This window comes from Magallana gigas, chromosome 4 (assembly GCF_963853765.1).
Source record: "Magallana gigas chromosome 4, xbMagGiga1.1, whole genome shotgun sequence".
Taxonomy (NCBI): domain Eukaryota; kingdom Metazoa; phylum Mollusca; class Bivalvia; order Ostreida; family Ostreidae; genus Magallana; species Magallana gigas.
In genome coordinates, this window is record NC_088856.1 from 19,107,651 (window position 1) to 19,117,859 (window position 10,209).

The window sequence follows — 10,209 nt, forward strand, 5'->3', positions numbered from 1 at the left end:
CAAATGTGCTGCATGAATATTTTGGGATCGACAGACTATAGTCCCAATATATAATCGGAACATCAAACCAGGCAACGTCTAGTGCTCTCTATTTGGATCATATGTATATAGCTGGAGGGATAAACAACTGCCAAGAAATGCAAACGTAAACAAAATTACATTGCTAAAAATACTAGTTCCACAAATTACCGGGTATTTTAATGTTTACTGTATTTTAATTTTTAATGTCGTCAGTCCTACGGTTTTTTTCTTCCATCTCAATGATACTGTATCATCTGTTATGATAAAAGATCGTCTAGAACACCGAAAATTCAATTTTGATGTAAGTATATACATGTACATCATATTTGAAATATAAAAATACTCAAAACACGCATAAAACGCTTTCACTAACTGCGTACGTTACGCTGATATGCTAGCAATACCACATAGTAAAAATAAGTAAAAAGTTATAGCTAATTTGCTCGTTTAATCATGTTAATGTTTCACAATTCATATACATTTGATTTTTCCGTTTCCGTACTCAACTAAAGCCGAATGAAAACAATGCTATAATTGATTATAGACATTCATATGAATATTAATAAGATAACAACGTGTTGATAATCATTCATTAGATATAAATAAAAGATACAAAGTAAATTGTTTCTGGCCAGTCTATACCCTTTGTAAGCGATAAACGTGATGATATTTTCCATTCCGTTCCGTTTTCCGTTCCGCGTTTTAGCTACACCCATACATGCATGTCTGTGTTTTCCGTATGCAGAAAAGGATTATTTAAGATCAGCTAAAGGAATTCATTATTGTGTTTTAATTGGATTATCATTATGATGTTGACCAATTTAGGTAAGCATAATACATGTAGTAGCAGTAACACAATATAATGAGATGCCAGCATACATATATAAGTTCTACTTTCACTTTCTAAATGTGATCTCCCTTTGACAGCATACTGTATCATCGTCTTTTGATATTTAAATAAGCTTATCATCGTTACCTATCCTATCGCATTTGTAAAGTTTCTGTCATTTTAGTTGCAAAAGTTTTTTTTTTCATTTGTCAGACTGCATGCAGTATTGAGTTGACCCCATATTGACCCTGTATAAACAATTTCTTATTAAATTTGTGTATTACATGTAAGTAGGTGTAGACATTTTTATATGAGTTATAATAGGAAGGAAGGAGTATTTCTTTCTTAATGTATTATAATGCATTAAAAACAATGTAGGTCAAGGGATGACCTTATGGGACTGTTCTGACCCCACGAAACAGGAAAATACAAAATATCTTCTAATGTCATTATGATGCATCAAATGGTGTAAAGTACATTAATGACCCCCAGGTGTTGTCTTTAACCCCCCCCCCCCCCCCTGCCTTTATGAAATAGGAAATGATATAATACCAGGCATGTAGCATCGTTTTTGAAAGTGGGGGGGGGGGGGGGCCAGACCCATCCAAAAAATCTTGACAAGCAAAAAAAAAAAAAAAAGGAAATTTTAAGTTTCCAAAAATCTTCAAAATCCTACTCCGTGGGGGGGGGGGGGGGGGGGGTTGTTTTTTAGACTAAACTATACTTCCTTACCAAAATTTTCTTCCCTCCAAATCCTCATTTCCTTATTTTCATATCAATTTTTTCCTTACTTCCAAAAAAGTGGGGGGGGCCAATTCCATTATAATTCATTTTTTTATATGTAAATTTTAAAAAATTTGTTGCTGCGAGAAAAAGTGGGGGGGCCAGATGCTACGTGCCTGGATACACTGTATATTTTGTTAACTTCTGAGATCTGAGATCCTCATCCCTAAACCATATAATTTATTTTTGCTCTTTGTGTCATTGCGCATAAAATTGTATGTAGATTATGCCCCCTTGGAGACACCCTGACATTTTAGAACTAGAAATAATAATGTATTTTATCTTATTCATATGTTATACAGTAGTGTTTGATCCATGTGGGTAAATCCTAGCCTAATGATGTCACTGCTTTGTTTAGGAGACTTTACAATTGCCCCAAATAGGCGAATACACATGGAAGTGATGCATATAACATTTTGTTTATAAATCTTAAAAATTGAATTCAGCAATTTCCAAAATGTTAATGTGAATCACGAGAGAAAATTTAAGCAATCAAGAAATGATTTAAAATTTGCTACTGTACACATGTAAGAATGTATTAAGAAGACTGAATCTTTATAACCAGGTTAGATGGGGGGGGGGGGGGGGGGAATGTGGAGTATAAACATTTATAATTTGAATCGTTTATTGTTATTAATTTTAACTTGTCAATAAATACTACTTATTGATCCCAAGGTAGAAATATGACCTCTGATCATATCTCAATAGATCATTTGTCAATTATGCAAGGTGTAATATAATTTTTTTTAAGAATAACATTTTTTACCAGTTTATAAAAGTTTTTAGACACCCAAATTATATTTTGATTTTAATAGATCATTCGACAAGGGAGGGGGGGGGGGGGGGGGAGAACAGTTTATATTTGAGTTTGTTTGGGAGTGGGGGTTCCAAGTCATATATTTGACAATTTTTTAATGTACTTTAAAATAAGACTAAGCCATATATATTACAGTCATGAACATGAATAGACTATAGAACAAAACACAAACTAATACATGTACATGTATATATACATAGGAAGTATTACAAAACAGATGATTGATCTATATATGGGTGGTTCTTAAATTGAATCATATATCATGTACATATTATATTATTGTTTCTTTGTTCAAGGCATTTAAGATGGTATGTAGGTCATGATCCCAAGTGCTCTTCCTGAAATTATTAAATATCATAAAAACCATTGGGATCCCCACCTTAATCCAAAGATATTATTCCTCCTTAGGTCATGCACATCAGATCATTATGGCATGTAAGTCATGACCCTAAGGGGTCATCCTGACCCCCTTAGAATCAGAAATTGTCAATTATCTTTAAATTATTGATGTTTGATGATCCTATCTCTATTTAATCTTTATTATTAAGTCTCCCGAATGAAATTTGGAGACTTATTGTTTTCGTACGGTTCTTAATACGGTACATGTATTATTATTCATCTTCTTTTTCTTCTTTCCTGCTCTGAACTTGTTTCTCAGAGATGGCTGAACAGAATTGTACAAAACTCTAGGATATATGATAGACCTGCATTTCTAGTAAGGCCTGCATATTTAGTTGTGCACCCTGGTTTGATTTTTCTCATTTTGGGTTAGACAACCACTTTTCGGGGGAGGGGGGTGTCAAAAGGGTGGGGGGTCTAACATTGAACCTTGTAGGAAGAATCGTAGACTCTATTGTAAATGGTAACTTGAAAACCGACAAAGATAATAATATAGGGTTTTCATAATCATATATTGGCTGTTACTGGCAATATATAGGGTTTATTAGATCTGACCCCTGGGGTCATCCCCACCCCCCAGGAATTTGAAATTACCATATATCTCAGAAACTGTTATAATCATGACCCCTAAACCATATATATTCATGTTTCTGATGTCAAGGAGCATCAAATGTTATGTACATTATGTTGGTCATGGGCCCTGTGGGTGGTCCTGACCCCCTCAAACAGCAAGTCCCTTAATAACTTCAAAACAGTTGAGATCCCCACCCTTAAACCATATATATTCTTGTTCCTTGTGTCAAGGGGCATCAAACGGTATGTAGGTCATGGGCCCCGGGGGTGGTCATGACCCCTCTTGAACAGGAAGTGCACGAATATCTTGAAAACGGTTGAGATCCCCACCCCTTAACCATATATATTCTTGATCCTTAAAGGGCATCAAAAGGTATGTACCGGTAGGTAATGGGCCTCAGGGTTAAATTTAATTTTTCAAAACTGTAATGCACATCTATCGAACAGTTCCTATCATATCCCAAGATATGATGTGTCTATCCATTAAATCATAAAAGGAGTTCTAGCCCATACAAAAAAAAGTTACACTTAGTCATAACTTTTCTGTAACTAAAGTGTAACTTTTATGTACCTAAGATTTAGGCACATAAAAGTTATAACTTTTTTGTACCTAGATTGGACTTAAACTTTTTGCCCTATAACTAAAATGTACCTACATGGAACTTAGAAATTTCTTAGTATAACTAAAATGTACCTACATTGAACTTAGAAACTTTTCAGTATAACTAAAATGTACCTACATTGAACTTAGAAACTTTTCAGTATAACTAAAATGTACCTACATTGAACTTAGAAACTTTTCAGTATAACTAAAATGTACCTACATTGAACTTAGAAAATGTTCAGTATAACTGAAATGTACCTACATTGAACTTAGAAAATGTTCAGTATAACTGAAATGTACCTACATTGAACTTAGAAACTTTTCAGTATAACTAAAATGTACCTACATTGAACTTAGTCAATTTGTGAATGTGTTTGGACTTTGTCATTTTTACACTAAAAATTTAAGTGTATCTTATCCAAGAGGTTCAAGTTTAAAGTAGACTTTTATCACAAAAAATCTAAAAACTAATATAAAATATCGTTATAACTTTGTTTTTTAATAAAAATCACGATAAGTGGGGGGGGGGGGGGGGGGTAGATGTAGGTTGATCACACACTGGGTAGTAAAATCACTAAGATTTGTTTGAAAACAATGACATAACCATTATAACGGGAATCCAGTCCATCAATTGCAACACAAACACCTGTCCAAAATTTTATTGTTTTTATAAGGCAGAAACAGGAAATCACTTTCCGCCTGAACGCACACACATCCCAGGTTAACAGTAAAGGGTGTCTAAAGAGATCATGCTTAGTCCGTGCTGTGATGACACTGATGTTTGTTTAAGAAAAAAAGTTGATGTGTGTGTTTTGACCAGCAGACATTTTTTATTTTGCTCCTGCAAGCATTATTTTGTTATCTGTCTCTTGAACATCATTAGACATATTACGATTTCGTTTAAACACTGTTAAATACTAAGGGGTAGCATCAACTTTATATTATCACTGAAATTTTTTCCAACTTTTCATGGCCTACCCCATGAATAAAGGAATAGAGTAGATTTCTAGAAATTGATTCAGAATTTTCTCACGACATCGAATGCATGCGAAGAAAAGGGGGGGGGGGGGGCTGGGGAGGGGTGGTAGCATTGTTTGTTATTATGAGATGGGTTCATCATATTTATTCACATATTTGATTTATAGACATGCTGTTAACAAAGAACAGTACTGCTATTTCCATCTGTATGTTTTCCCAGTACTAGCCTATCTCTCATCGTAATTTATAACAGCACATAGCTATAAGGACTGTGTTATAAACTTTGGGAAACATGTTTTATTAAAAAAAGGTGTTATAATTTTTGGTTTTACATATTCATCAATTGTAAAAATGCATTAGTATTTAATTTGATTTAGTTTTTAAATTTCCCTCAAATTATTCAAAATGGCGGCTCTTGAGACCGGAAATGCCCAGTTTTGATGATCGGTTAATAAACTAACAAGTTGTAAGGTAAGAAAATCTTACTAAAATTTGTTTCAATTAAATGCAGAATTCTTTAGATAATATTAAGTAAATAATATTGTTTTTTAACCAAAATAAATTTTAAAGATTTATCCCGGTATTAATCGTGGCTGTATCGTGATTGGCCAAAATTTCAAACTTTGACATTCGTGAATTCTGATTGGACAATTGCCATTCCGCCATCAAATTTTGAAATGGGCAAAGAAGACTGGAGTTGTTGTGAAGATTTTCCTGATTTTTTCAAGAAATATGCAGAATCACAGCGTGTTGTATGTATTAATGAAACTGCAAGCAGTGGTTTCATAAAGATAGACATGCTTAAGACCTGGATGATATGGCTTTAGTTGTGGATGACCATTTCCATTCAGGGTAAGTCTGATATACAAACAAGTCATTTTGAATAATTCATTTGTGTTTGCTTATCTCAATTTCTATATTATTGCTTTGCACTTAGAAATGAATTACATTTGGAATATTTCTAGAATTCTAATAAGAAGTGCATGATTTTATCATCTATATCAAAGCCTATGCAGCCATGTATATCTAGTGATGTACATTCTATATGTAATCAAATTATGGCCGACTCTTTTAAAAAGAGTATCATTGTATTGCAGAAAAAATCCCAACCAAGTCCAGCTAGCAGACTGTACACCAGATTGAAGATACATCATTAATACAAGATGAAAAAAGTAAGTGTGTGTGTTTATCAAGTAAAGATATACAGATTTTAAATTTTTAACCATATATTATGTATATCTTTAAGTAAATGAATTATTGTAAATCTGAGAATATAATGGCAACTGCTGTATCAATGTTGACCTTTTTTTTAGAGGGGAGGGGGGGGGTACCAGGTCAACAGAGAATTGAAAAGTTTTACTGATATTTAATAATAATTTATGCTACATATATTGAAAATTGTCAAACAGTATCATGTTATAAATATTATTGCCTTCTTTTAGATTAATGGAGGACGAGGATAATACTATGAAAGAGATAAGATGCAAAAGCAACCGTTCCCATAGAAATACATGCAGCCATGTAAACAGAAACCAGTTTTCACCTGCCAGGTGCTGGTCACATATATATTCAACTTGGTATGCTATAAAATTTTCTGTTTTAAGTATAAGGTAGTTGTCAAGGATTTTAACAGTTACAATGAAAGTACATGTAGTAAGAAATTGCCATAATGAAACATTCTTTTTTATACATTTTAGGAACAGATTCAAGAAACAGATCCAGTTGTTTGCTGATAAATCACTGCAGGTCATTGGTATATCATCTAGAACCAGGACTGTTTTAAAAATCATACTAGTATGTTTGGAACAAAATCATGCTAGTATATGTTAGGAATTTAACCTAAAACATGCTTTATGAAGGTTTTGGTCAAATTTTGGTTTACAAAATAATGTTTTTCAAACTTTCTATTCAAATTTAGCAAGAACATTAGACACACATGTAATCCCAAATGCTTTTATGTTAGATTATTGCTTTATTTAAAAAACTTGCATATAGGGTCTGTAATGATTTGAGATAATTATGTAAACAATAAAATGCTTTCTTTGGTGACATATGCGGGATATGAATGTAGCGACATTGCAGAAAAAATACATTACCCGCATTAGCGAGTTATGTAAATTTTTTCTGCAATCATTGCTCCCTTCATTACCTGCATGAATCGTCAAAGAAAGCATTATATTGTTTATATTTACATCTTTCTTTTAACAAATTAATAAATTGTTTGTAAAGAGTAAGTTAAATTTACTATATTATTTTTAATGTGCATCAGTACGTTAGCTAAAAGAAACAGCCAAATTGTCTTCAATGGGAATGTGAGTCTGCATTGATATCCTGATTATTTCAGTGATTTTTCTAAGGTCATTGTAGGTTTCGACCAATCGTTAAACAAGGCGTTAACTATAAGTTTCCATAAGAAATGGAGGAAAGCATACTCATTAGATGTAAATATAATTCAGTAAACATATTGATTAACAAAAACATTGACTTGTGTTCTTCTACTCACATGAACAGATATGATTTTAAATTCCTATTCAAGAGCAAAAACAATTTGATGAAAAGTTTATGTCAACATTAGGGACTTTTTTTTCATCAGTATAACACCTGTACATGTACCTGGGTTTTTTTTTTTATCTGAAGTTTATGATACAGATAGATATTTTTTGCCTACATCTGTAATTTTTCTGTGTAACTTTTCTGTACCTAAATGATAACTTTTTTGTACCTACATCTATAACTTTTCTGTACCTAAACAATAACTTTTCTGTAACTTTATGTATAACTTTTCTGTACCTACATCTATAACTTTTCTGTAACTTTATGTATAACTTTTCTGTACCTACATCTATAACTTTTCTGTACCTAAATGATAACTTTTCTGTAACTATATGTATAACTTTTCTGTAACTATATGTATAACTTTTCTGTAACTAAATGTATAACTTTTCTGTACCTACGTCTATAACTTTTCTGTACCTAAATGATAACTTTTCTGTAACTATATGTATAACTTTTCTGTACCTAAATGATAACTTTTCTGTAACTATATGTATAACTTTTCTGTACCTACATCTATAACTTTTCTGTACCTAAATGATAACTTTTCTATACCTATATGTATAACTTTTTTGTACCTAAATGATAACTTTTCTGTAACTTTAATTTGTAACTTTTTTGTACCTAAATGATAACTTTATTATAACTTTTTGATAACTTTTTTATACCTATTTATTTTTATGAAAAAAATAAATTGTCAATAGTTACACTCTAGTTATGACTTTTTTGTACTTAAGCAAAAAGTTACAATATAGGTATAACTTTTTGATGCTAATTTGGAACCATAATTGATCAGATGGTTCCAAATTGTGCTAACTTAGTTATGACTTTTTTGTAACTTTTTTAAGGGCTCATAGGTATAACTTTTTAGTGCTTTTTTTTGGTATGGGAGGATCTATGTTTTTTTGAAGTGATAAACGTCAATTTTCTGCTACTTTTTGACTCCCTGGATGAAATTTAAATTTTGAAAACCTTACTGCACATCTATAGAACAGTCCCTATCATATCCCAAGATATGATTGTCTATCCATTAAATCATAAGAGGAGCTCTTAGATCAATGTTTGTTTTTTTAGTGATAAACGTCAATTTTCTGCTACTATTTGACTCCCTGGATGAAATTTAAATTTTTAAAACCTTATTGCACATCTATAGGACAGCCCCAATTATATCCCAAGAGATGACGTAGCTACTCCAAAAGTTGTAAGAGGAGTTCTGGGAACCATATTTTTTTTGCAAAAAAACGTCATTTTTTGTTGCCCACTGATCCCCTTAAAATAAAAAAAAATTCTGGAACCTGATCACGCCTCAATATGACACCCCCAATCATATTCTAGAAGATCATTTGGCTACTGCCAAAAAAAAAGGACGTTTTTGAAACCAGTTTTTTTGTAAAAAAACGTCATTTTTTAGCCATTAAATGACCCCCAGGACAAAATTGAAAATTCCGAAACCTTATTGCGCATCTATAGGATACCCTAAAACATATTCCAAAAGATGATTTGTCTACTGTTGAAAATGTAGGAGGAGTTCGAGGAAGAAGGTTTTTTGTGAAAAAACGTCATTTTTTACCAATTATTTGACCCCCAGGACTAACAGAGAATTTTTGAAACCTTTTTACAAAACAACATGATACCCCAAATCAAACTCCAAGAGTTCAGTTTGCTGGTTTATGAGATGTAAGAGCAGTTTGAGAAAGTAAAACGTGACAGACGGACGGACAGCGGACGGACGGACGGAACAGGGTAACAACAATATACCCGAACTTTCTTTAGAAAGTGCGGGTATAATAAAACAATTTTTCAACAATATTTTTTTTATTTTTAAAAAAGAACACGTGTCCAGGAGCTGCCATTTTTTTAAATGAAAAAGTAATTTTGGTTGTTGGTGATGTTCTTATCATAACATATTTTATCCATGGGCACTGAAAATTTGTGTTGATATATTGTACATGCATGTATAAAAACGAAGGTTTTTTTTTTTTTTTATATATACAAGTACATACTGTACATATACATTAAGACCAAAAAAAATTAAGGGAGTTTTCACTTCTTCCTTGCAGAAAAATAGGAAGAAGTTTGAGAAATCATTTATTTGATTAAATTAACAATGCTATTCACAAATTCAAAATTTAAAATATTGTTACTGAAAATAAATTGGATTAGAAGCATGTCCATAAATGTCAGTAAAAAATCAAGTTTTTTTATTTAAAAAAGACTATCTAACTTTTAAAATTTTATTTATTTATGTAATTATACCTTTAATAAAGGAAATGTTTCGTTATTTTGTTAGCTTAATGACAAATAAAATCATTCTCTTTCCTTCAGTCATAAGACTCCTGTGTTCAGTGTGTTTAGGGTTATTAGTCCAACCCTATGACCCACTTACAACCGTTATGTAGAGGATCTATTTCCAAACGGTTAAATTATGATTATTTTATAATTCATTTTGCAAAAATGTTTTTAAAAAAAAGTAACTTATCATTTTTTTGGGTTTTTTTTTAATTTACGGAATCGTGAGAGAAAAAGACCTCAACTTCTCTTTCTTGAGGAAATTCTGACTAAGTTGCCGATCACAAAACTTAATAGGGTCGTAAATTGTAGGGTTGGACGAAAGCAAACAGGAGTAGGCCCTATGGTGGTTTTTTGTGACTT

At 32.0% G+C, this 10,209-nt stretch overlaps 3 long non-coding RNA genes across 3 annotated transcripts in view; 1 reads left to right on the forward strand and 2 right to left on the reverse strand.

The window, feature by feature from the left end:
- Nucleotides 1-10,209, reverse strand: part of LOC105321073 (uncharacterized) — a 57,958-nt gene that overhangs the window by 22,971 nt on the left and 24,778 nt on the right. The gene's annotated exons all lie outside the window — the stretch shown is intronic.
- On the forward strand, nucleotides 5,489-7,482 carry LOC117684277 (uncharacterized). The gene is made up of 4 exons (XR_004598101.2): nucleotides 5,489-5,856; nucleotides 6,102-6,176; nucleotides 6,447-6,581; nucleotides 6,702-7,482. It is a non-coding gene; the product is annotated as an uncharacterized lncRNA (long non-coding RNA).
- Nucleotides 7,603-8,457, reverse strand: LOC136274522 (uncharacterized). The gene is made up of 2 exons (XR_010712921.1): nucleotides 7,841-8,457; nucleotides 7,603-7,794 (listed from the first exon to the last, which is right to left on the reverse strand). It is a non-coding gene; the product is annotated as an uncharacterized lncRNA (long non-coding RNA).